General features: G+C 50.7%; 1 long non-coding RNA gene across 2 annotated transcripts in view; it reads right to left on the bottom strand.

Moving 5' to 3' along the window:
* LOC119507573 overlaps positions 1–27,946 on the bottom strand; it is a 71,432-nt gene that overhangs the window by 7,308 nt on the left and 36,178 nt on the right. The window contains exons 2-3 of one of the 2 annotated variants that reach the window (XR_005211315.1): positions 19,375–19,636; positions 18,032–18,149 (exon numbers count right to left, since the gene is read on the bottom strand). This is a non-coding gene — a long non-coding RNA (uncharacterized LOC119507573). Of the gene's footprint in view, positions 1–18,031; positions 18,150–19,374; positions 19,825–27,946 lie in introns of those variants that run through there. The other variant, XR_005211314.1, reaches the window with a different exon arrangement.

Below are 27,946 nucleotides of genomic sequence, written 5' to 3'. Positions count from 1 at the left end.
TAGATCTTGGCCAAACCCCTCTCCAAAGGGGCAAAGATTGCAATGAACAGCTTCCTCTCCCATAACCTGGGTCACCCCAACCACTCCTTGCCCACTTTCCTATAGAACAAGGTTCAAAGACTCCTATCTTTCCTTTTAAAGCCCCACACTGGCCTCTCCTACTTTTACAACAAACTTCTCCCCTGGATTCTCATTTTCCAATCCCAGACCCAGAGACACCACCTCCAGGGCTGCTGCCAGGATGAACGTTGTACAGTACCCAACTGGGGCAGCAGGAAGGGACCATTCACCTACACTAGAATGTGTACAGTGCCCTCCTCTGATGGAGCAACAAGGCGGCCCTATGCCCTGCAATGTTGGCCAACATTTGCTGAAACCCTCTGTATGCCAGGCCCTCTGCTAAGTACTTTACGGATACCTCCTTTAATCCATGCCGCAGCTCTATGAAGCAGAGGCTGCAACCATCCCCATCTTGGAGCAAAGCGAGGCTCATAGAGCAAAGGCACATGGCCCAAAACCAGTGTGCAGTGAGTGAGAGAGCCAGGACCTAACCTAGGCCTGGAAGGAGATGAAGGGGTAGAAAGAGCAAGTGGAAGAGTGGAGACATGATGCTGTGGGCTGGACAGAAGAACCAAGAGGCCCTGGAAGCTACCCCTGGTATAGGAGCACCCCTGAGGCTCAGCCTTCCTTCTTTCCCAAGCTTCCACAGGCCCTACCTCCAAGGCTGGCCTTTGACAGTGGGAAGCAACCTTACAAACCTCAAACTCTACCCACTCAGACCTTCTCCATGGTAAGGAGTGAATATATACCTCCTCCTCTACCCTTGAGCCAAAGAACCCTGTGAATGCCCAGGTATGTCCACAGGTGACAGGAGAAGTGCCCTAATTGAAGGGGCTGTCCCTTGCTGGGATCCCCAAAGCCCAGTCTGAAAACTGGAGGAAACACAGCAAAACAGTCACAGTGACTGTGTTTGGGTGACAGCACTAGAGATAACTTTCTTTTTCTTCTTTTCTCTAGTTCTTAAATGTTAGAAGTTATTTAAATTTAAGATGGGACCCCAAAAAAGCAAATATCAAAGGAGAAATAAGTGGAAACAGAGTTGGGAAGAAAGAAAGAAGAGAAGAAGTGAAGAGGGAAAACAGAACAAGCAGAAGGTAGAGAAGAAGGATCCACTGAACATGGGGGGGCCCTGAAGGGAACGTTAGAGATGAGTGTGCTATTTCCAGGCCCACCTTCCCCACAGAGGGGACACTGATGCCGCTGACCAGCAGAGTATCAGAGCTGGGTGGGCCTTGCGATCATTAGGGCAGAGCTCAGAATCGGAGCCAGAACCCCTCTAGACAGAAACCACTACACAGGGCAAGAAGGGAGCAGTGGGGTCTCCTTGACAGCCCCTGCTTCTCCCTCTTTGCCACTATGGAGTGTCTGCTGATCATGGGTGTCTACCATCAACTGACCCTTCTCCAAGAAGAGAATTAGAACCCAGGCTCCCTAATTCCCAGCCTAAGACTCATTCCAGTTCTGCCCTTGACCTTCTGCTCAGAGCCCCCTTCACAACAGAGAATGCTTCACAGTTCATGGAGCACTTGTCCTCACAGGACTTCCCGGGAGACTGAACGCAGCTCCCAGTGGCACACACCTGCTCCCCCCGCATCTCGCTAACGTCGCAGGAGAAACAGCCTGGCCTCGGCTCCAGGTACAGAAGTGAAGCCACAAAGAGTGGAGGGATGGTAAGTGACTTTCCATCCTCCAGCCCTGAGGTTTGTCAAGCCCTACTTTCTAAAGCCCGGGAAGTGACAAATGTGTCATGGTAGGGGTTAATTTACACATGCTAATAACAAGTCCGTGCCGGGCCCAGAGTTACCCAGATGGTAGAGGGGATTTATGGGCCAAACCTGATTGCCCAGAATCCAATGAACTCAGGAACAGAGAGGGGCAGAACCTGAAAGAGCTCTCTTCCAGGTCTCACTGGGAGCCCGTGTATTTTTGGAGGGCTTTGGCCTTGCCTGCTTGCTGTACTTTATTGCTGGCAGAGAGACGGGAAATTTATTACTTTACAAATCATACCATTCGCAGCATAAATGAACTGTCTGGCTGCAGCACGCTCGAGCCCAGATGATTTGCGAAACGTCTAATGGTAAGCGGGGTTATGCTATCTGCTTACGGCCTCCGAGACAAAAGCAAACCGTAACGCAGAGCATCTGCACAGTGTAACTCGAGGCCGGCAAATTGGCTGCGACTCGTAAATGTTGGCTCAGCAGCATTACATAACTCGGTACGCTCAGCCCCGGACCCAGAGGAGCACAGGGCAGCCCCTCAGCCCAGGGAGCCAGCCCTGACAAGGCCGTGGATGACAGCCAGGGCACCAGAGGGGCTTGGGCCTGAGGTCAAGGCTGGGCCGAGCTCCACAGCCTGGCTGCTCCTGAGGCCTGCTAGCCATCAGAAGGCTGGGCAGACTCCTGGGACTGCCTGGGAAAGGGGGTGCTCTCTGCAGCCCTTCTGCTCCAAATGAATTCAAGCATTAGTCTTGAATCTTCGCAGCCAGCTTGTAGACAGGAGCCAGTCAGTACCCGCAGCCCATGGGGACCGGGGCGCCCACCCTTGGCTGGTTGACCCCACTGGGAGCAGAGAGGACTGAGCACACACTCATTATCACTGACTCGGATATGGTGCATCACTAGGTGGGAGGCAACCCACACCCATCTACACAGGAAACCAACCAGGTCACTCAGCCTCCCTGAGGTTCAGGGTCAATGAGTAGTGGCAGGATTCAAATCCAGGCTGTCACGATTTTGCTCTCCTCTATCTACGCGGTGCGGCACTTAATCATTTTCAAAAAGTCCTTACAACAACCCTGTGAAATATGGATATCATCAGCCCCATTTCACAGGTGAGCAAACTGATGCTCAGGAAAAATCATGATCCTTCACCAAGGTCATGCAGTTAGTGAGGACCAGAGCCAGGATTCAAGCTCAGGACTCTCTGGTTCTAAAGCTTCTGTTTTTTTTCCACTGCACTCTCTGCCCCCTATGACCTAAGGCACCCTTTTCTAGCTTCCTGCCGCCTGGCATTGTGCAGTTTGAGATGGTACCATCAGGCACTCAAACAATGAGTACTTTCTACATGTCCAGCAATGGGTTAGAAAAGGGCTCCAGAAAAGAGGAGTCTGGCTCCTAAAGTCTCACATTTGACTATGGTCTTTAAGTGAACCTCAAAAGGCACAGGTGGGCACTCTCTCCTGGAGGTCAGAGAGGGTGGGGTAATCAGGGAGGCTTCTGGACCATGGGGTCCTCAAGTCAGGCCATGGCCCAGGAGGAGTAGCAGAGACATCTCTCAAACAAACCTGTGCCCGCCTATGGCTTGAGTACTCACATGACATTCCCAGGGCAGACGCAGGACCCAGTAGAGCTGGCCCACTTGCAGATGGACCAAAGGGCCCTGCCTGAGTCAGAGACAATCCTAAGCTCAGGCTTAGAATGCAGCACCAGGTAAAAATAATCCAGTATTGATTCTCAACCTGGTGAAGTCTTCAACTGAAAACAAAACCCAAAAAACTTTGTTGCTTTGAAAACAGGGAATGTTATTTTAAAACACTTTGATCTTCAAAATAACAAAATTGTCTTGTTCTCATAGTTTTGCTGTGCAATTTTGGCATTAAAAATCAAAGGCTGAATACCAATGACTGAATTACTGAATAGAAATTTCTTGTTTTGGGTTTCATAGGATTATGTCTGCACTTGGCCAAGGCTATGCTGGCTCATCCAAAAATAGCCTAGTTTTTTTTTCCACAAACTTTATGAGACAAGTGCTTGGCCAGACATATCATTCTCTCACTCACCTCATTCACTCTTTCATTCGCCTACTCACTCATTGAGCAAAGCTCACTCATCTCTCCAATCAAAGGCAAGATCCAGAAAAAAAGGATCTTTTCAATTTTCAATTCCCTCCATGTCAAATGCCAAGTACAGATTAGGCTCCACAATCTCTGGAGAAGCTTAAATTCAGCTAATGGGCTTTTTATAGCATGTAAACATAGCCTTCAGTAAGGAAGCCTATTAGCCACATAAACAGCACACACGTCTATGTGAAACGCAGACTGTGGGAGGGAGACAGCACCCACTGGCAGCACCAGGAGTGTCACGGGGAAGACCGTTTCCTGTCATTCCAACCACAGTAACTGGTGTGTCTCCATCATGACCTTTCCAGCACATAATAATGCCTTATACGACAGCTGTTCAGGAGAAGGTCTAGTGGCATTCACTGCTGAATCAGATCTTTTAAGAGAAACCCATAAAGCCCAGGAGACTTGGCCCTGGTCTAGAAAAGGGGTACTCTGGACATGGGGCTAACCCTACTTGAGCCATGTACCCCAAAGAGTCATGAAACTGAAAGAGGATCTTTCATTCCAGAAGCTCATGGGGTTCTTTTGGAAGGTAAACAGGGGGAAGGCGGCAAGGAGGTCTATAAGCTCTTTCCAGCCAAGGCCAGAGAAGTGAGCACAAGTGATGCCCCTCTTGGTACATGCGTAAAGCACAGCCCACGTGCGCTCAGCTGAGGTACTCTTTTCTAGGAGATGTTCACCCAAAGTGTGCCTGCGGCGGCAGCAACCACCAGGAAAGTGACCAGGAAAGACAAAGACTCTGAGGACATCATAGTTGCCCAGCTGCTACAGCTAATACCATACAATAGATTCACTTCAACAACAGGAATTTATTGTCTCACAGCTTCAAGGCTAGAAGAAGTCCAAAATTGAAGTGTCAGCAGTGCAATGCTTTCTCCCTGAAGACCATGACATACTTGGGCTGGCTGCTGGTGAGCCTTGGATCTTTGGCTTTTCTGTCACATGGCAATGCACTTGACGATGGCCTCTCCTTTCTCTTTCAGGAAATATATCCAAACTGGGGTACACAATTCAATGTACCACAACATCCCATGTTCCTTTGCTGAAACAAGGCAAGGCTATTTGCTCCACAATCTCACCACAGTTGAAGACACAAGAAATTATTTTAACTAAAAAGTCCCAGGAAGTAGCAGGTTTTCATGTGACTGGGGCTAGGGGCCTCTGGGAGAATCTAGAGATATGGACCCCTCTCCCCAGAAAAGCTCACACAATACAATAGTTTTCATCCAAAGTCAAGAGATTCACAATCCCCCAAAGCCTCCCAAGGGAGCTCAGATTAAGAAATTCTTCCATAAAAGTTTCCCCAATACAAGAAGAAAAACAAGGCAGCCAAGAGATCCCCAAGCCAGCTATTACTCTTCCAGCACCCCAAGCTCTGGGACACACAAGAAAGAAGCCACGCCTGAGGCCATGAGAAGGTTCCAGGACCACGGCCCCTCCCGCTCCCCTCTAGAGTCTCTGACTTCTTCACACCTGAAATGAAAATGGCGATTCAAACTCATGCATGTCCTAGTGGGACAGCCTAAGTTTCAGCTCCCCCATCTGTACACGGAGAACATGACTAGCCACCAGATCTCCCTATAGAACACCTCCACCAGGCTTTGGTTTCGCAGAAGATGCTGCCTCAACACACAGAGACCCTCTATACCAGTCACAGCCACCACCTGTCTACCCCATTCTGGCCCTGTATCATATGCCTTCTCACTTGCCCCCAAGGCAAAAATCCACCTATGAGTTGAGCCTATCAGATTCCATGCGCTGAAATTTGAGTGAGGAAATGCCAAGAGAACTGCAGTGCTACAGCAGATGAAGCTGAAAAATCATGGCATTTCCCCAAGCTGGTCGCCCCCCAGGCTCCCTCCAGGTTGAAGAAACTGAAGCCAAGGAGCAAAGAAAGACTGTAGAAAAGGAAGGGGTAAGAACTCCATCAGGTGGACAGAGGCTGACAGGGAGAGTAACTGAGCCACCATCTCCTACCCCTGGGGCCCAGAGCCACCAGGATCCAGAACTTGCCCCCTATGGCCTGAGCTGAGTCGGCTGTTTGCTGTCGGGCCAACAGGTACATTGAAACCCAGGGAAAGTCCATCAAATGACTTGCCATGATGTAAGGTCCTTGAACCCCAAACACGTCTGGAGGGAAGGAAGAGGACTGAGGAGAGCCAACCCATGCAACCAGGAGAGGGCTATCCGGAGCCTGGCCCTGCACCATGACCCTCTGGGAACGAACACACACACACACACACACACACACAAAATGACAAAATATGGAGCCTGGGGTGCAAAGATGTTTTTTGAAAAGTTCAACATCAGCCAACAAAAGCTGCTCTCTTATCTGTGTTTCCAAATGCCACCCAACCCCCTCCAGGAAGCCTACCTTCCTTTTTCTGGACTCTTCCCTGAGTCCCACCCTACCTGTACCTTGGGCATCCACTGCTCCTATGGTTTTCCACCTACATCAAACATGGAGCCCTCATCCCTGAGAGCTCCTGGCCTCCAGGAGACAGGCTTGAAATCTCTCCTGTGTTATGGAGCCATCTCTGGCCTCCATTGAGTTCTTGCTCTAGGCTCAGGCCTGCACATGGGCCATGTGGGTGGGGCTACAGATGAGAAAGGGATGGGTGCCTTGATGATATTTTGGACTCACAATGGCCCCTGTGTCCAGGGCCCACTGGTGGAGGGGAGGCAGGCCCAGAAGGTCTTCACAGGCAGAGGCAAGAGAGACATACAGGGCAGCTAAGCTGGGGCTCTGTGACTCAGCCCAGGACCTGGATTGTTCAAGCAAAACCTTCAACACCCATTCTTTCTTAGAAAAAGACACTCAAATGGGTGGGTGCCGGGCAAGGCGGCAGTAGGGGGCGTGGAGGAAGAAAAGCAGGGAGGAATGGTTTTGAAGCTCTGTCCAATCCAGGCAGAGAGGCCGGCTCTCCCAAATCCCCAGCCCCAGTGCCAGCTACAGCCCCGGTTTGCCACGGTTCCCAGCAATCCAGTGCAGCTGGAAGTGTGCAGGCGTGGAGAAGGCCTCACCATGCAAAATGTGCATTTGATCAAGGTTGAAAACATGGTGTAACATGAGTTCTCCTGATCTATTGGATCTCTGCAAAAGAGCCCTGAACTCCTCGCTCAAGTTCAACCTCAGGTCTCGGGAAAAATGAGTTTGTTAATTCAAGCAATTCCCCAGTGGTCAGTAGTTTATACCACATGCTTTGAAACAATGCGGCCTAAGTCAGGGGAGAAGTTGAATTACTTCCTAGGGGAGAGCCAAGGACTATCTGTTAACCTTGACAGGCTCTGCAGCCTCCTGTCCTGGCCAGCCCAGCTCTTTGTGAGCCCCTCCCGTGAGGCTGGGGAAGGGCCCCCTGGCCCACACGGAGCAGCCCCCACTCCTCAGGAATGGCTACCGCCCCCACCCCCACCTAGCAGGCTGGAGAACCGGGGTCCGCCATCGCGTGCTTCTCAGAGAAGCCCGCGCCTCCCGTGGGCTCCAGGGCCCACTGGGACTGTGAGCCTCTGGCCAAGGAGACACAGGAGGCCCTGCTGGGCAGCATGCATGACAGTCACGCTCAGTCCCACTGGGGGGTTGGTCTCTGGCAGGAGTCCTGGGTGGGGAGAATCCTTTTAAGAGAAGATTAATGATTGCAGGAGACCTTCAGGCCACCTAGCAAATTCCATTCCTTCATCCCCTGAATATTAGTTGGCCATCCATTCCATGCCAGTTTAACTGTACTGAGCCGCATCCCTCCTGTACACCAAAGTATGGACCTGGGAGAACATGCTGCAGGTGGTGATGCAGCAGCAACCAACCTGTGCTGAAAGCACCTGTCCAGCCACTTTCCGTCTGTTCACCATTTACTCCTCACAAAAACACTCTGAGGTGGGCATGACTGTTATACCTGTTGCACAGATGAGGAAACTGAGGCACAGAGAAGCTCAGCAATTTGCCCCAGGTCACCCGGCTGGTAAGCAATGCTATGGGGCTAGGACTCAAGCAACCTGGCTCCAGAGCCTATGCTCTTTTCCACTATCTCCATCATCATCTTCATCATTGTTATAACAAAAGCATCTTTGCTCCCTGCTCATCTGTCCCATGTAAGCACAGCCTAGCACCCAGGAAGCTGTATCCTTAGGGTAAACCCAGGCTCTGAGTCCAGAGCCCGAGCTGTTGACTCTCCTGCTCTGCCTCAGTGGACCTGGGACAAACTAGTCAACCTCAGCCTCTGCCCCCTCGTTTTAAAATGGGACTAATAATTACCTTTAGGGTTCTTGAGATAATTAAATAAGATAATGGATATTAAAGTGTTTAGTGTTGCGTCTGGCAAATAAGAGTCTGAAAGTTTGCTACTCTTTAATAATTATGATTATTAATATTATTATTTTAATATTATATAAATGAAATGCCAGTGGTATATAAATCCTGATCAGGGCAAAGTTGGAGTAAAATAATGATATTCACTACATTATCAGTGTAACATTATTATTTCCAACTTTGGGCTGATCAGGGCTTATAAGCACTGCCTTTTCACTTTTGGTCTAAAGGAAGTACATTTGCGTTTTGATCAACTGCCACACGCTCCCCCTTCCTTTCCTCCTCCCCACTCCCCATGTCCCCACTGCAACCCCTTGCTTGAGCACCGGGACCGACAGGTGTGGGCAACAGACGCTGCCATCACAAACAAGAACAGGAAAAAAGAAATGTCTGACACTTTTCAGGGGCTATAGCATCAAACCCCGATATGCTTGATTTTTTTGGCAGTAGGTTCACTTACTGCTCCTTCCAATAAGTTAGGCAAGTTGGAAACACTCGAGAGCTGTGTGGCAATGCTGCCCAGGGAAAGACACTGATAGGCCTCATCAGCCAGGACCACCAGGAGGATCAGCGGAAAAGGTGACCCTTTTCCAAATTCCAACCTTAACAAGGGCAATCACAGACAGACTGGACTCACTCTGAATCTAATTACTCGACCTCCACGCGAGGGATGTGGTTGGGGCACCTTAGGCCCAGTCTCGTTCCCTTTCCTCAGCAGCCAAGCAAGCCAGGAATTATTCCCTCCTGCCAGCCACGGAGGAGGCTGTTGACAGAGAGGTACTGGTCAACGTGCCCACAGTGCTTAGTTCGCAGGGCAGAGTTGGGACAGAGAACCAGGGCCTCTGCCCCCTGGACTCTTCGCTGGAGGGTTGGGAAGGCAGCCCACACAGCACTTCTCTGGAAGGCTAAGCCACTCCTTGAGCCAGCTGCTGGGCTGCAAGGTCATGGCTCTGCCTCACAGCGCCCTGGCCAAGTTTTCCATTAAATCATCCAAAGCCAACAGGCGCTCCGGGAACCATCAGTCTGTAACTGTGGCTTCCTCCCTGGTTGTGGGAATCTTCCACTCCCTTGGGCTGGGCTAAGTCCACTCTCCACACATGGAGGGGAAATGTGCCAAAGGGACATCCCTGTTCCCCTAACTTCCTTGACTGACTCAGCAGCTCACCCAGGGAAGGTCCTGCCCCTGGTAAGCCCACCCAAAACCCAGAGATGGCTACATCAGACACTATCTAGCTGGCTGCATCTCTCCACCAGCCAATAGCGGTCAGTACGCATTGAAGGACTGGACAGATGTGCAGAGGCCGAGATCGGCAAGGCTTCCACCCCAGCCCTGCCCCACCACATCCGAGACACTGAAGACCCACAGCTGCATCCCTGTACAAACTCCTTACTCCCAGCTTAGCTGCATGAACACATGTACTTTTCTCATCCCTGGCAGTGGGCCCTAAAGAGGAGCAATGGGCAACAAGCAGCTGGACACTGAGGGTAAACTGAAGAAGTTGGGGCCCTCTGTCCTTTCCCAGTTTGCACAAGGACAATGAAAGGTGCAAGAAGTGGCAGTGGATACTGAGCCAGGCCTCTCTGTTCCCTTGGGTGACCTGAGGCAGCACACAGCACAGAGATGAGAAATGGGCCCAGTTTCTACCCCACCAAATCCTTCAGGATGACCACTGAAGCTGCAAAAAATCAATTTTCTGCAGCTTCTTCAGAAGCCAGGATTTATTTTCTAAGCATACAGAGACATTGGCTCAGCTGTTTCCCATCAGATCCTCAGGTTGCTAGTCTGAGCACGGCCACTGCCTCATTCCTGACACCTGAACCCACACCCAAGGGAATCAGTGGGAAGAGGAGAGGGCTTTATAAACTTGGGAAAATTAGCTGGGCATCAGGGCTTTGTGTCTAATAACACCGCTTCACATTTCTGGAACAACAAACTGTTTGCAAAGGACCTTAACACATACCCCTGTTTACCCAGGCTAAACTCAGAGGAGATTTGGAGGGCAAGAAGTAGAGAGATGCTGGACCCTCAGATTCACAAGGCACAGATGAGACATACTAGGTGCTCACATCAGTGACAATCAGCAGGGCTGGGCTCCTACACCATCAGGAGCCGCAGGCCCCTCCCCAACCCAGGAGGCTCCCAGGCAGCAGTGGCTGCAGCAGCCGGCATGGACTCTGAAGCACGGGCAAGTCCTGTCACCTGCACATATGCCCCCAATGCGCCAAGGGCACTGCCGACCTGGTCATGGCCCTGGAGCATCAGAATCAAGACTGCATCTCTCCAGCAGGACTCACTCAGCCAGACAGCCGTCCCTGTGCAACCTGACCGGGTCCTTTAGCTGAAAGGCTTGGTGCCTCATTCTCTCTTGACAAATCAGCAGTGCTCAAGGTGTGGCCCCCAGACCAGCAGTAGCAGCAGTATCACCTGGGAATTTGTTGAGGAGAAATGCATTCTCAGGCCCCACCCCAGTCCTCCTGAATCAGAAACTCAGGGAGTGGAGCTCAGCAGTCTGTGTCTTAACAAGCCTTGTACGTGATTCAGATGCAAGCTGCTCTAGACAGCCACATGATGGGGGAGCATGCTACAGGGGCTCCTTTGCTCTCCCTCAGCCCAAGGTGCTGTGCCAACCTCTGGGGTAGCAAGCCCAAGGAAACCCTTTTGCCCCCACAGGCTTCTCTTTCTGGGTCTGGAGTCCTCCTGGATCCACACCAGACTGGCTACCCCACTACTTGCTACAGGCTCCCAAATGCTGAGTGCCCTGTCTTGCCATGGGTTGATGAGTATTAAATTTTTATTCACATCACAATTAAAATAATATTATACAACAAACACCATCATGTCCCTGGGCCAGGAGGCTTTGCCCTTGCTGTACCTTAAGCTAGGACTCTCTTCCTGGATCTTTACATGCCTCACTCAGGCCTCCTAAGCAAATGTCACCTCAGAGAGTCCTGCCCAGACCAATCTCCTCATCGTCCCTAGCCCCTTACACAGCCAACATTTTTTTCATCTCCATCTAAGATTATATTGTATATTTACTCATTTGTTTGAGGGCTTTTTGTCTGTTTGTTTTGGTCTATTTCCTCTTTTAGATTATAAACTCCACAAAGGCAGGGATTTCACCTGTTTTGTTTACTGCTGCATCCTTGAGTGCACAGAACACACTCACATAGTAGGAACTCAACAGATGATTTAGGTAAATGAATTAATACACCTACAGAAACCAAAACTAGAGCTATCCACTCCTTATCTTTATTGCTTTTAAGCATGTATAGAGCCAAAGCAAATTTGGAAATTAAATACCAACAAAGCTACCAACAAAATTAGATGATGTGCACTGCTAAAATTAAATTGCCAAGAACAGGTTTAATAGGAGAAAGATGTGGCCTCGGTCCAGTTCTGTTCCTACATTTTGATTTAATTAATGCTGATCAGAGAATGAATGCCTGTGAGCAGATGAACGTAAATACAGTGGCATTCACAACTTTAAGGCTTTGTTTCCAAGTTCAGGATAACCACACTTCCTACAAAACCAAAAACCTGCCACTGCATAACCCCAAAACACCAATTTGAATGAGGTATTACTCAGCAACTCGGTAAAGTTGTCTTTTTCACTTGAAGACACAGTCAGCCTTATGGCAATACTAAAATCTGCCATAAAATAGATACTTAATCCATTTCTTCCTAATCCTAATTCCAGAACTCTCTTCCTCACGTATTTCTCAGCACAGTCACTGCTAATGAACTGTAGCAAGTTGCCCTGCATCCAGCCAGGATCAGCTTGCCGTATGAATGTGATCCTTGCAACCAGCAAGCAGGTGCTTTGGCCGTTGGCACGATACCCCAGTAGGCACACTCACTTTTCTCTTCCTGAACTAATGCAACAGAGCTCTCTCCTTATAATGAACCGCGAATGCATTTGGACTTCCCTTAGAGCAAACATGAGCAATCAAACACAAAGACGCCACTGTGGAGGCATGCAAAAATGCTACTTAAATATCATGTGGCAGTACCAGGCAGGTTACGAGGCAGGTATCCAGATAATCTAGATGAGATTATATGAATTTTAACAGATTATCATCAAAATGGAAATACAGACCTTTGAGAATTGAGAAGCAGGCCTCTGAGCCACCGATTTCTTCACTTGGTGCCAAGACTCTCTGGGGAGCCCAGCCAAGCATGGATATGCCAAATTCCAGCACACAGACCAGGCACAGCCTTACAAGCCAAAAACACAACTATTAAACCAGCACGGAACTACTAAATTTCCAATTCCAGCCATTGCCCATGCGGATCCACAAACCACTGCGTCAGGTTCACAAGCGTTTGAAATGGTTCTGTAATCTTGGCACCTGCAAGGGCTTTCCAGAGATGAAGGCATTACAGGTGCCAAACGTTTAATTAAAACTTTATGGGAGAAAAACTTACACTTGAGAACATTATATCCGTCACTTACAGTTAGGTTTTTCTTCCCATTGCAAATGGGCCGTGATTCCACCCTACGGGCGAGCCCTGAGCCCTGGGCTGCAAAGCCGGTTGGCTATGTGCAGGTGGGATAATCGGCTGTGGGACCAGGCCAGGGCATCTGCCCAAATGCCCACCCTGACCCTGTCCTCGGGGTGGTGCCAAGACAAGCCAGTCCTCAGGTCAGACCTCAGGCTTGGACAGCAGAGGGGCCATCTTGTCCGATCTCCTGCCTGCAGGCAGGCCTTCAGAAAAACCACGGGATTTGGTGGATTCACCTAAGATTCAGCCCTACAGGGCAGCCAGCCTTGAGCCAAGACAACTCCCCTCCTCATTCACACCTTCCATCTCCCCTCAACCTCTCAGTTGTGCAGGAGCTGTCCAGGGAGGGGAGGACAGACCCCTCCTCAGCCCATTTCTGCACACTCTGGAGGAAACGGTTTTCCAACAACCGCTCTTAGGCCCCAGCTAGTAAAACGCAGCTCAGGCTTCTCTCCATGAGACCTGGAGCCAACCCCTTGCCCCACCACAGTCTCTCTCTCCCCATCTCTCTGACGTTCACATCCACACAAGCGTGCATGCCTGCGTGGTCTCTGCCCTGGTGCCCACGAAGCCTCCTGCCCCAGATGATCTGCTAGAGAAGGAGGGAGTGCCCTGTTTGTAGAGAAGGCCTTAGCTCTTGTCAGTCAGCTCTGCTCACTGCGCAGGTATGAAGGTGAAGCTGGAAATCTGCAGAGACAAAGGCCCAGTGGCTCAACCAAGCAGGGGGCAGCCCACAGGCCAGCCCTGGATGTGGGGTCAGCGGAAAGAACAGGCCCAGGACTTGTTCGTCAGCCAGAGGCAGCACCACCCAGCTCCCAAGAAGGGAGCTCCCCTTCCAGGGTTCCCCAGGACTTGGCTCTGTGCCCACCCACCCCCTCACCAGTCCTCAGGGAGGCTTCTGGACTCTTCCATGCAGCCAGTGACCCCAGGCGGCCCTTGGGCAGGCTGTGACTTTCAGTTCAAGTGCCCCAGAAAGGAGACTGGGGCTTGCCCACAGCCTCCCACCTCGCCTCACCTGGCAACCTTCTCTGGACCAGGGTTACATTCTTGCTGGGAGAAAAACCAGGGCTCCTCCCAGAAACACAGTTCAGTTAATTGCCACATTCTTTTTCCATTTCTTTACTAAAAAGCCTCACTCTGTGAAACCTTCTTGACAATTACCATCTTCAAAAGGAGGATTTAGATGTGACAAGCATAAGCAGCCTGGCCAGGCCACCCACCCAAATGCAAATCTTCCCCTCCAGCTCCAAGCCAGGAGGCCAAGAGGGTAAAAAAAACTCCTGGGCCCAGTCCAGGCTGAGGAGTGGAGCAGTCTCTGGGCTTAACCCCTCAGTGACCCCTTTTGGTACAAAGGGCAGGATGGTTCCTGCCTCATCTAAGTCACGGGCACGGTAAGAAGGTGAAGGTACACCTCAAGTAGAGCGGGACCTTGACAGTCACCCCACATGGATCCCAGGGGGTCTCAAAGACGTGCAGAGAAGAGGCCCTGGAAGGGATTATGTTGGGGAACTTTCAAGAGGCTGGGTCTTGGACTGGACCCCAGGAAGGAATCATCAAATGGCATATGCATCAGTCCCCTCCTCTCTTAGCACTTTCTACGTGCGAGGTGCCATGTGAGTCTATCTGCATCCATGTGATTCTCACAACAGCCCCAGAAGGTATAAAATATCATTCCCAATTAGCAAATGAGGTAGCTGCGGCTCAGAGAGAGGTTACAGAACTTGCCCCAATACCAGGCAGCACAAGACAGAGTGATCACAAAGGCCAGGCCGTGTTCTTGAGCCCAAAACCTCCCACAGCGGGGAAAGCTGATGGGTGGGATGATCTCTGGCCTTGACCCCTCAGTGACCCCAGACTTTGGCTGCCAGATGAGGGAGAATGACCAGGCCTGGCTGTCCCCTCTGTGGCCAATGCCCTGTGCCAGTCTTCATCAACACACGTGTCAGAAACTGTGTGACCCTCGTCCTGGCCTGTCACTTGACTCAGTTGCTTTATTCACCCCCATCTGCCTGTTGGGAGATCTTTGGCATCAGCAGTCACCTCCAAAACCTTCAATGGCTGCCCATTTTCACAGAAAAAAAGCCCAGACCAGCCCATCACTAAAGGCCCTGCAGGATTAGATAGTGACCTCTTCTCTCTAGACGTCTTTTATGGAGATCCCTTGAACACAACTTCCTGACTACTTGCCTTTGCCAGTGATTTACCTTCTGCCTAGAACACCTCTCCACACCCCCAAGACTTCAAACTTGTGCAAATCAGAGGCTACCACCCAGACCAAGCAGGTAAGCAGAAGTATCAGGGGAACTCGGCAAGAAGGAGGACCCCATGCACTCATTCAGCAGCCAACCAAGGGAGGGTGTGGGAGAGGATTCAGTGGGTGCAGAAGCCAGCCACTGGCCTGGGGGAGGGAGGAGCAGGTGTGGGGTGACAGAGGGCACTTCCAGCTCCCCACTGCTGTGGATCCCACACAGGCTCTGCACCCACTGCCTCCTGCTAGCAGGGCGCCCCCGCCATCTTTGCCTCCCTTAGCAACTCCCCCAAGGGGCCTGGCTTTGCTGAGTCATCTCTCTCCCATGAAGAGTGGAGCCCTCTTGGTTCTGTACAAAGTTGCACAGGCACGACCACGGCCTCAGCCCCTCGGCTCTTGCGCAACCTGGCACTCAGCCCTGCAGGAGCGGACTCGGGGATTTCTCTGCGAGCCCCACCCAGGGGCAGGTATCCGCACACACATGTGCACACACTGCACTTGGAGAATGGTAGTCTGGGGTCACTGGGGCTCGGCAGAGGCCTCCATGGACCTTGAAGTGGAGGCCCATCTGCGGCTGCTGGGGTGCAGGGATTCCTGTGCAATGAGCACCATGGCGGCCCTGACCTGGGTGAGGGACAGCAGACAGGCCTCCTCAGCACATGCTTTCATCAGCCCCATTTCTCTGCACTCACCAAAGCCACTGCGACCCCAGAGGCAGGGCCCTGCCAGGTGCTCCTGGCTCAATTGTGGCTCTGGGAATGTCCCTGCTCCTCTCTGGGCCTCAGTTTCTTCATCTATAAAATGGAAACTTGGCCTAGATTGGTGATTTCCAAACTTTATTCCTGGAAGCCCTGGAGTTTTGAGAAAGGGTCCCAGGACCTCTTCACAGACAAGTTTCTGAGCCCAAACCCTCCTGAGGCCACATTTGGGACCTGGAAGTTTATCAGAGCTGAGTCTTCTTGTCCTTGCTACATAACCATGGGCAAGAGTTTCCCCTTTGCAAGACAGAACTCTGGTCTCACCCCTTCCTCCCACTCAGATATGGCTTCCAAGGACTTACAGAATGAGACCTGGAGGGAGGCCTGGCCCAGAGGTCAGTTGGCCCTCTGCCCTGGGCAGGGTGAGAGAGGAGGGACCAGGTGAGCGTGAAAGCTAGCCAGTCAAGAGGTGTGCATATGTGTGTGCCGGTAGAGGCTCGAGAGATCTGCTCCTGACCCAACAAATGAAGGAAATGCATGACAATGGGTCATTTGGGCCTCAGCCAGTACCTGGGGTTTGTGGCCCAGATCATCACTGGCGGAGCTGAAGGCCGGCAGGCCTGAAGTCTGGCCTGAGACCACAGTGAGGAAGAAGAAAGGCTCCACCCCCTCCACCCAAGGAAGCCTCCCCTGCCCCTCACCCCTTCCCACTCCAAAAGACAGGCCATCTCAGTCAGAATCCAGCCAGGAAAACAGAGTCCAGAGCCCATGCCCGTCATCTAACACAGCGAGCTAGTTACAAAGTTGAAAGAGCTGTAAAGACAAGCAGGGGACAGTGAAGTGGCACAGAGACTAGCAACCTCAGAAAGCCAGTACCAACCTTAGGGCCAGAGGAACCGCAGGAGAAGGGGGAGCTTCTAGAGCCTAGAAGCCAGGGTCATCCAGTAGGAGTGAAAACCACTTAAAGACCCCCTCAGTGTGGGGAAGTGAGACCACGGACAGGGGCTGAGGGGTGACAGCTAGAACCATGGAGGAGACACAGCTGCTGCTGGAGACATCACCCGTTCCAGAGAGGGAGGAAGAAATAACCCTTTCCTCTCACGTCCTCCCACCCTCCAACCTGCTGTCAGTGGTTCCCATTGGCCAAACCTGGCCAGAAGTCAGTTGTCAAGGAAGGCTGGGAATTGTTTGCAAGGACCAGTCCCTGTGATATACTGCTGAGTAGGGTAAGGGTGGGGAATGGATATGAGAGCAAAGAGGCAAAGAGGGGCCACGCAGACACACTCAGATGCCCACCTAGAGCCCCTCACCCTTCCAGATCCTGCCCATACTTCCAAGTCCAGCTAAAACTGTCTTCCCTCAGGAAGCCTTGGCTTCTGGTTCTGGCCACTCCCGAACTCATCTCAGTTCCTGGTTTCCTTGCCCACATGGGGTCTGAGCAGAAGGCCTTAGCCTGCTTCTCGCCTGCCCCAAAGATGTCCCAGCAGCTCAGCAGGCCTCCGTCCCAGCTGAGCACAAACTCTGATGTGCCTTTTTAAGCCAAACTCTCCAACCAGGGTTCTTTCCAAGAAAATCTTTTTTCCAATTGAAAATTCCCAGGTCATTTCTTGAGAGAATATATGTTGTTGTTGTTGTTTTTAACTCATCGGACTGGTTGTACAAAGGAAGCCAAGGGCTCCCATGTGAAACTGCTCTAGGCCCAGCCTGACCTTGGAGGGGAAGGGGAGCTGGGAACGCTGAGATCTCACTCCTTGGTAAGCTTCCCACTGAGAAATGCATTTTTAGAGCAAGAGACCTCTGAGGTTCCCAACAGAGGCAACGAGGCTCACTTCACTCAATATGATGGGATCAGGAGCATCCCCTCCAAGAGCCCCACTTAGCTCTGCCCCAGGTCAGGCCCCCTAATTAGCCATGGTCTCTAGCCTCTTTTCCCAAGGTGAGACAACCCCAAGAGTTGCACATATGAAATCAAGGCCTGACAGGGTCGCCTCCCCTCCTGTCTTCCTGTTAGCCCTCAGGCTGTTTCCCAAATAAACTCCAAATCTCAGAGCCAGAAAGAAGAAGCCAGTGGTATGCTAAAGCCAGCTCGTGAGAGGCAAGTGTTCAGTTCACACTGATAACTTGGAATCAGCCATGGTGGGACTGTTCACACCGTGGAAACTGGCAAACACTACCAATCAGGGCTTTCTGTTTTGTTTTGTTCTCTGGAGAGTTGGTTGGTAAACATTTACCTTCACACCACTGGGTGATGGCTTTCACAGTCTGGGTATACAACCTCTCCCCACCACCACCACCATCCCTCTCTGCCACCCCTTCTCTCCCAACCTCTCCCTCCCAGCTGTTTCGCAAACCCACCAGGTCCTTCCAGCCTCCTTACCATAGCTCACGCTTTCCTCCAGCTGCTACGGGGGAGAGAACATAGGTGTGCCTCCATTCTGAGCTCAGATCCAGTTGTGTGACCTTGGGCAAGTCTCTTGCTCTCTCCATTCCCTCACCTGTAAAAGCACAGGACTGGTATGAGCATGAAATAAGAGCATGGCTGTTGCAAGCTCAGCACAGCGCCTTGTCCATGGTTGTGCTCAAAAACATTTCCACCCCCTCCTTTGCCTAAAGAAATTGTCCCATGCCCCAAGGTTCAGCCTAAATCCCACCTCCTTAGTGGAGCCTGACCCATGAAACCCAGCAGAAATCTCCTGTCGCCTCCTCGGCAGCCCACCTCTGGTGACTGTACATCTGTGACACACGACAAGAGCCCCCTGTGAGAGCAGGGCAGGCAACTACGGGAAGGGGGGATTCACACGCAGTTCCAACCAGAAGGACTGATATACCTACCAGGTCCTCTTCACGTCCTCACCCACAGGCAGGGAAATCTGTGCTCCCCACCCTCCCTATGACCCCCGTCCACAGGATAGGAATGCTGCCCCCTTCTTGCCTCATAGGCGCCTGCAGGCACCTGCCCAACAGGACAGGGAGCAGAGGTAACATGTCGGGCAAGTGGCCTTGCGTGAACTCAGGGTGTGTCAGCCTCACAGAGCGCACCTTCAGCTCTGCCAGCCTGTTTGCAAAGTTGAGAAAAATTTCTAGAAGATGGTACACTCATCTGCCCAGCCTGGATGGCACCAGCTGGCCAGCCCACGGGAGCTCTGCTTCCTTTGGGTGAGGAAATGCCACCCTCACTGCTCATCCCCTGCCAGGCTCAGGCAGCCAAAGATGGAGAGCTGAGAGGGGCCATCATTTACCCCTCTCAAGAAGTCAAGAGCCAGGGCTGGGCTGTGCCCATCTGCAATTCCCAGCAGAACTCAGGGTAGGTGGAGAGGGCACTTCCACACTCCCGTGAAGAGCTCAGCAGATTCCCAGCAAAGGAACACTTACTAGCTGTGCAGCCTTGGACAAGTTAGTTAACTCTGGGCCTCAGTTTTCTCATCTGAAACATGGGGACAATAGTAGCACCTCCTCCTGAGTTGTTTAGATGAAATAAGCAAATAAATGCATCCAGCAGTGTCTGGCACACAATAAATGCTTCATCTATTATCTCCATTTAGAAGCAAAAAAGTGAGCTTTCAAAGAGAATCCAGGTAGATACAATTTGGAGTTTCTGTCCAAAGAATGAAATATCTTAAAGAAACCCTGTGGTTGAGCATAAGCCAGGAGCTCCAGATGAGAACAGGGCATTGGGTCCTTGGCCTCAAGCAATGACAGCACAAAACAGGTCACTGATACCTCCTGTTTGGGGCCAGGTGTTGTATCTTCCATAGCAGGTATCTTTGTTGCTGTAAATGCTTCAGCATGGCCCCGCTCAGACTCCCTTGCAAAGCGTCAACTGCAGCATCTCAGGTTTGGAAGGAACTTCAAGGACCTTGCAGATCCACTCCTCGGCTGGGGCACAGAGTCACTCAAAGCCACTACCAAGAGACTGCTGAAACACCTCCAGCCACAGGGAACTCTCTCTCTCCAGGGGCTGTGCATTCAACTCCAGATGCACCTGAAAGAGAGGGGAAAGGAGTAAACAAAGGGGCAAAGGCTGGGGCCTCAAGGAGATTCTGCGGATTTCTCGATTCTGCCCGAGGCAGGCCCAGCCCCCAGCCTCCCAGTCTCTGCCCTTGCCCAAGAGGTCCCAGCTCTCCGGATAAATAAGAGAAGCTTCTGGAAAGCCAGGCTTGGGGCTGGAAATGTGGAAATAGGCTGAGCCACAAACCAACGGGTTCCACACCACCAAGCAACAGGGAAGAAAAAAGGGTGGCCCCAGGCCAGGCCCAGCAGCAGCAGCAGCTGGGGAGATCAAAATGCCCAGATGATGAGCCACTTCTCCCAGATACACCAGCTCATGAAGGGAACACAGGAAGGCCCGTGTCACAGGCCCAAACTACTTACACAAGTGCTAAAAATACATTTCAAAAGAAAACAGGAAGCCTGAGGAAAACCCTATGCCACCCTTGGAAAATAGTTTCTGAAAACCACGTTAATTTGTTTTCTGAAAGGTGTTTGAAGTCTGAGTGTACCCCTTGGGCAACTTTAATTCCACCTCCTAATCCCCTATTAAACCTGATGCTAACTAGCACGGTCCACTTAGGGGATTATGATTTTTGTTTTAATTATACAGATACATATTTGAGTCCACGTGCATTCCCAGGTTTTTATGTAAATAGAAAGGGCACTGCCAGACACACTTCTCCAAGATGCCCAAAATAGCCTGAGCACTGGAAAGATTTCAAATGAAATTTAAAGGGTCAAAAGAGTGTGTGTGTGTGTGTGTGTGTGCGTGCGCACGCATGCGCACTAATTTTTGGAAGCCTTGTAACCTCACAGCTCAAGATGAATGGGTTCGTGGAAAGCGCAAGAAGTATTATGCAAAGAGCCAAACCAGAGAGGACAGGGGGTCTGCAGAGACAGTGGAACACCCAGCCCAACAACCCCTCAGTCTCAGCCATCATGGGGCCCAGGGTCCAGCAGGGGAAACAGGAAGGCACAGACTGATAACTATTACTGTCATCGTCATTGTCATCGTCATCGGCAAGCTCCACTTCCTGGACATCTACAGTGTGCCAGCCATTGGATTAAACTCTGTACACACCTTAACTCATTGAACTCAGCAGCCTTCTGAGGAGGACACTATTATAATCCCCATTTTTCAGATGAGAAAACCAAGGCATAAAAAGATTAAGTGATTTCCCTAAGGTCCCATTGAGGAAATGGTAGGGATAATTACAGCATTAATAATGACAATGGTAAGGATATTTATTGAATGCTAGTAATGTGCTGGGCACAGTCCATAGGCATTATCTCATTTAACCCTCACCAAAAGCCAGTGAGATGAGTCCTGTTATTAACCTTACTTTATAGAGAAAACTGAGGCTCAGAGAGGTTGGAAAAAAGCTGCCAAAAGTCACAAAACTAGTAAGGGACCTCTGACTTGAGCCTGGGTCAGGGAGACACCAAAACTCAAGCCCTTAACCTCTCTTCTCTCTGGCTCCACAAACTCATGGCAAGCTCCCTAGCTGCAGAGGATTTCATAACAACGAACACAAGCTGTCGCAAGGTAGCTCCCTCCCACTAGCTCTTGAGGCCCAGTGACCAAGGGCCTGTGTTGGGAAGCATCATGTGGGCTGAAGTAATCTGGGAAGACTTCCTGGAGGAAGGGGACAAGAGGTAGGTGGAGCTCAGCAGGCAGTAGAAGTGGGTAAAGAAGGGTACACTGATGGGAAAGGACCAGGTGTGCCTAGAGGACTGTGGCTAGAAATGTCAGGAGGCAGACAGGCAGAGGGGTCTGGAGAGGTGTCTGGGCTGGGGCAGACATCTCCCACCAAACCCACTTGCTCTCTGCCTTCCCTCCAGAAAGCAGGCCTGAAAAAAGCATCCCTGCTCCTGTCCAAGGCCAGTTCCCCTCCTGCACACTTAGTACCACCTCCCGTGCCTTCTCAACACATCACTCCTGCAATGTCTTCTTCTCTCTTTGGGTCATTACATTTTCCCTCCCTCCTGGATCATTCACATCAGCACACAAATTTGCTGTCAATCTCGCTGTGGTCAAAGCCAACTCACAGCAGCATTTCTCCCCCAAACCCATCCTTTCTCTTGCTTTTGATGACATCTCCCTTTCCTGGTTTTCCTTACACCTCTCTAGCTGTGCCTTCTTGGCTCCTTCACTGGTTCCTCCCACATCTAAGTTCTGCATTGTCCAAGTGCTCAGTTCTCTGAGCACACTTTCCTTCTCTGTCTCCAAAACTATCTCATCCAGTCCTATGAGTTTAAATGCCAAAATGTCTCTCTCCAGCCCCTACCGTGCCTCGTAGCTCGACTCCTAACAGCCGGCTTGACATCATCACTTGCATGCCCCTTGGGTGCCTCTCAAATTTCACAAGCCCAAAACTGGCTCCTGATTTCCACTCCCCACAAACCTGCTCTTCCTTGAATCTTCCCCCACCTCAGCAAATGGTGGTGGGAGTGCAGGAACGAGGGAAGCCAGGAACAACTCTCAGCTTGAGTAACAGGATGGATGGAGTGCCGTTCCATCAGCAAATCCTGTTGACTCTACCTCCAGAACATCCCTGGACCCATGCACATCACTCCATCCCCATGGCCCCCAGCCTAGCCTAGGCCATCAACATCTGCACCTAGACTCCTGCCGTTGTCCCTTAATTGACCTTGCAGTCTTCACCTTTGCTCGCTACAATCATTGGCCGTTCAGCAGTCAGAAGGATCTTTTAAAAATGCAAATCTAATAATTTCACTACCACAGCCACCATCCCAGCTTCCCATCGTACTTGGGATAGCATCCAAACTACTCAACACTGGTCTGTAAAGCCCCTCATGATCTGAACTCTGCCTTTCTCCCCTACCTCCCCTCCCCTATCTCTTCTAGATTACTAGGCCCACCCTAAGACCTTTGCACTTGCTTTTTCATCTGCCTATAATGTTCTTCCCCTGATTTTCTCACAGCTGCCTCCTTTTGGCCATGAAGATCTCAGCTGAAATGCCACCTCCTCAGGGAAGCCTTCCCTGATCACCCAGTATAAAGTAGCCCTCGGTCACCTCACCCAATTTTAATTCCCTACCATATACCTTTGCTTGTCTATTTATACATGTGTATGTTATCTGTGTCCCTCATCAGAATGTGAGCCCCAAGAGGGCAAGGACCTTGTCTGTCATGCCCACTGCTCTATCCCAGCATCTGGCACAGCAGCTGACTCAGATTCAAGCCTCAGTCACCTTGGCATGAATGGCTGCCTCCTCCCATCTCGTCTTGCAAGAGCCCAGCCTGTCCCACAATGCCCAGCGTCCACATGGTGAAGAGCGAGTGTATTGATTATGGCAGGGCTTAGGGTTAGAGGTGAGAGGAGTGGGAATTACAAGGACTACCTTTTTTCCACCAGCCTAAGCTGCCTCTCCCCTCTCTCCACTGCCCAGGCCTGACTAGGATTCTCTCGGTCATGCCTGCTCTGGGCTGGGGGACCAACTGGCATGTTCAACTCCCCATTTACTGGTCAGGGGACCCTGAGGCAGTCTCTTTACTTCTCTGATCCTCAGCTTATTCAACAGGAAAACAGGATAAGAACTGTACCTTCCTTTTAGGTTACTGTAATGATCTGAATGAGACAATCATCGTAAGGAGGACCTGGCACAAAGCATGTGCCCAGTGATGATACTATTGGCCATTGTGGGGATCAAGATTGGGCCCCAGGGAGGACAGAGGCTTTACAATGCTTCTCCTTGACCTAGGACCAAGTGCGGCCAACAGGTCTCAAGACTGAGAACTCAGTATCTGTCTCTGCCAGGCCCACCTCACAATCTCACCAGCAAGTTCAAATATTCCAATGTCCTCTCTCCTGCATCCCTCTCAGTGGAGTGAAGGGCCTTGATTTAGTTCAGGACAAGGTGACATTACAAATAACAGAACCCACTTTCACTGATATCACAGTTAATCCTGCAAGGACTTCTGAAGGGACCAAACTCCTTCCAGACCCTCCCAGCCACCACACAGGGCAGTACACAGGGCACTGATCCTTCTTGCACACTAAGAGGCACTTGGAAGGGAAATGGCTCACACACTGGGAGAGCTGGGCCAGATCTGGTCACCAGCTCCCACCCCTAGCCCATGGAGCATGATCTGGTCAGTAGGACATGGTGGCCCATGCACAGCTTCTGAGTGGTCTGGTGAGGAAAGCAGAGTGGGAACTGCCAGCTCTTCTTTACTGAAGAAGACACTAAGACACAAGGACCCACAGAAGCTGTGGCGAGTTAGGTAGCAGAAACCTGGAAATGCAATGGCCTGACTCCTAATTCCATGTTCCTTCAACCACTGTGTCCTGAATGGGTATACAACAATAGGTATGGTTTTACTGTTATCATTACTGCTACTTTTACACTTCCATCAGTAATGACAAAGGTTAAAACTCTTCTTATTTGCCTAAATCTTTACAATTTGTCTTTGCCATGTTTTCAAAATCATTCTATTACCTGGGCTTCCAATGAGGTTGGCATTGGTGCATCAGAGGCAGAGATCATGTCCCCTGACCCCTATGCTCTATGATCTCCACACCACCTCCCAGACATAAATGAATACCCTACTCCAGGTTCCTGTAGAACCAGAGCTCCTTGCCAAATACCTGTTATTGGAGGTACCACAGGCTGGTCTGTGGTCACTGGGCAAGGACAAGGACTTGAGACCACTTGCAACCACCCACCTTCTCCCACCTGTGGGACGTGTCCAGCAGACAAGCCTAAGCTGCAGGTGGAATGTGTAGATGTTGTCCCATGGGGCTGTTGTTCAGGGAGCTAACCCCAGAACGTACGAGCTAGGCCAAGGTGGAAGGTGGGGGACTCAACAAAGAAGGGGCTGGCTCTCAAGGAAAGACTTGAGCCAACATGGAGGGGTGGGACAAGGCATGGTGATAAGAGTTCACAAATATTTGGAAGGTGCAAATACCCAGGAGGGACAGAATTACCTTGCCATTTAGCTCAGTTCTGTAAGACTCCAGGCAAAACCATGACAGCCATTCACTTCCTGCCTTTACTACAAAGTCTCACCAAGGGCGGAAGAGAGAACTGCACACCGGACCTACTCTGGTAGCACCGAGTGGGCATGAGGATGTCCGTCTAAGGACACCACCCTCATGGGACTTCCGAGGTGGAGAATAGTAAAGGAGACCCATGTGGGCAGAGACCCCACATTATCCAAGAGACTCAGCTTGGGAGCGTGGGAGGAATTGTTCAGCACACACGAGTCCATCCCAACAGCAGGGGACCCTCACCACAAAAGAATCTTCTGGAGAGAAGCCAACTGCTGCACACCTCCCAGAATCCCTGCGTGCCTGAGCACCTCAAGCAGATAGGAAACGTGAGGCCCAGAAAGAGTCAGAAGGACCCCTCGTGTCTCCCCACATCCAGAGTGGCGCCCTGCCCACGTCAACAAAGGCCTTTGCACTTTTTAATTTTCCCCAGGGCCCCTCCCACGGCCGTCCAGACCCTCATATAATGGCTGACGAGTGGCCCTCAAGTGCTTGTGACAAGAGCCCTTTGCTTCATCAACGGAGCTCTCCTATAAAGGGCCCTCGTTCCCTGAACACGGTCTCTCCAGGGCTGATGGCGCAGAGCGCACACCCATTGAAAGGACAGGAAAATGGGTATAAAATTACATAATAATATCTGATTCACACACAAAGAAAACGAAATGTTCTCTCAACCGTGGAAACCTACTGGGAAAAGTCAAGGCATGATGACCAAAGACTTGATGGGTCTTTTAAACCTTTGTTTGGTTGAAATGTTTGCTCTTATTTTAAAAACTTCTTTGTCGTAGATAAAATTGTTCTCTAATTTGGTCATACATTTGGATTTCATTATTTTTAGAATGTATTCCAGACATCTAAAATTAAACAGATGTCATCAACCCCGTTTAGACCTAAAAGACTTGTAACCAAACAGTGATTTTCAACCCCAATACAATACTGACTTGGAACACTGTGTTATAGTCATTAAAAGTTTTAAAACTCTGCTCCATTTTTCTTATTTCCTATAATGAGATCTCTTCCCCCTCCTTGAAATATGCCAATTCTTCAAGGGTCAGTGGAAAGTCAAACCAGAGAGTAAAGCAAATTTAAATATGAAAAATGGAAAAGTGAAATATGAAATCCTTATCCACTGAAACCCTTGCCGAGAAACTGAAGCTCAGCTTCATTGCAAAAGAGGAAAAATATTAAAGGAGAGATACAGAAATACTGTGAGTTCAGGAAGGGGATTTGGCTTCTAAAGCCTGAATTGTTTTATCGTTCCTCTTCTGACAGGGATTAGATTAGCGGGAATCCTCCAAGCCTGCTCAGGGCGTCCTGGGGACGGTTAAGAAGAAAAGAAATTCTTTCTCTTCTCCGATCCTCATCTCTGATCTTGCCCCCAAACGAATTTGTTAAAAGGCATAACCAGGTCAGAGGAAAGTGCCTGTTTGAGACACCCAGAATTCACAATCAGGGCTTGTGGCCACTGGAGATATGCTGGGGAAGTTGGGTGGAATATCTGGATTTGGGGCTTGGAGGTCACATTTGGGGTCTGGCCTGTTTGGCTGCATAACATCTTCATTAAATCAATTTCCTAAGCAAAGTGGAAAGAATAAAATAGAGAAGAGCATGAGAGAGGTACAGAGACCAAAGAGCCTTTGCCACTCCCAGGGAAGCTCCAACCATTCCTGACCCCAGCAATCAGGTCCCTGCCCCTGGGGCCAACTCCCCACCACCAGAACTGGGTGCTCAGGCCGGCCTGCTGCCCTCAGGAGCCCAAGCCAAATGCACCATGCTGTCCACCCAGCTCCCCAAGCCTGGGCCTCATTTGACAGGCCCCATGCTTCCCCACTCCACCCTCAGCCTCTCTCTTGCAGTGGGGGGACCTAGTCTTGGAGAGGAGGAGGCAGGGAGGAAGGAAGGCAGGGAGGGAAGGAGAGAACTCCCTCACTCATCTAAGCTTCCTGAGAGGCAGCACTTTCTTCCCCATTCCTCTCCCCACAGGTGCTAAAGAATTTGAAACCTACTGCTATGTTAATATTAGTTTCTGACTCACCCCAAATAACTCTCTGTTCTCCACTCCTCTGCTTGGATCACCTTTGGGAAGAAAAACTTCTCAATAAGTGGAAACCAGCTTGTTTCCAAAAGGTGGCATCCCCAAGGGCCCCCAGCTCCAATATCCATTCCAGGGAACGAGCTCAGGTCCCAGGCAAGGGCATGGCCACCAATGTGCCTTCACGGAGAGGGGCACAATCCTTGTTGGGGTCTGCCTTATTTACCCCAGGAGGAGAGTCAGGAAAGCAAAGGAACAAAACACAGCAAACTCTGTGAGGAGACAAAGTCAAGAACCAACTGTGAGGTGGGTGGAAGAAAAAAGTGGCATCTCTTAAATACATAAATGGGCCTGGATTTAGGGCCTGAGCTGACCTGTGTAGTGTGTTCCAAACATTCAAATTCACCCAAACAACCTCCCCAAAGCAAGCTGTAAATGTGTAGAGGGGCTTAGCCCCCCCCAGGCTGGGTAAGGCACTTAACCCCGGGCCTCCACTCAAGTCTCTCACCTAACCAACCCGCTGTGAGCATTCACTCCCCACCACTGGCAGACGGTTTCTTCCCTGATGTAAACCTGGAGAGATTCGTGCTGCCTCTATCTCCAGTGCTCTACTTAGAAAGATGCAAATTGCCTCAGATTTCATTAGTGATGTCTACCCTGATATGGGAGGAGAGTGACAGCATCTAGCTCTCCTATTTGCCAACCCAGAATCCACCCATCTTGCTTCACAGATGTGGATACTGAGGCCCAGGGAAGCCAGGTGAACCCATGCAAGAAAGTCACACATCACAACAGGAGACCAAGTGTTTAAAAATCATAATACTGGAAAGCTAGAAATTTCCCCTCTAGTAGATCTCAATCCTCAGTGATCCCTGGATCTGAATAATGGTAGACTTTGTGAAGTACCTTTTATCCACTGTCTTAGAGTGAGCTCCACACAATTGTGAAAGATGCATCAAGCAGGGGCCATTACCCTCATTTTCCCTTTGAGAAGATGAGGCAGACATGTGAGGTGGATGAAAACCCAGGCCACCCTTTCCACCAGGCAACCTGCCTGCCCAATTGGCATTTTCACCTATCAATACCGACAGGCTGGAGCTGCCAGAGGACACTGTGTCTGAAATTGGGGGGTGGAGATGGGGAGGCAGGGTATTAGGTCTCCAGTGCACAGAGGAGTTTATAAACAGTGACAGTTTATTTATGGGACCCCCAGAACGCCCTCTTCATCACTTCTGAGGCTTGGAAGGGAAAGTCA

This window comes from Choloepus didactylus, chromosome 13 (genome assembly GCF_015220235.1).
Source record: "Choloepus didactylus isolate mChoDid1 chromosome 13, mChoDid1.pri, whole genome shotgun sequence".
NCBI lineage: Eukaryota > Metazoa > Chordata > Mammalia > Pilosa > Megalonychidae > Choloepus > Choloepus didactylus.
The sequence above is the reverse complement of the archived record's forward strand: the minus strand, read 5'-3'. Positions and strand labels throughout refer to the sequence as shown.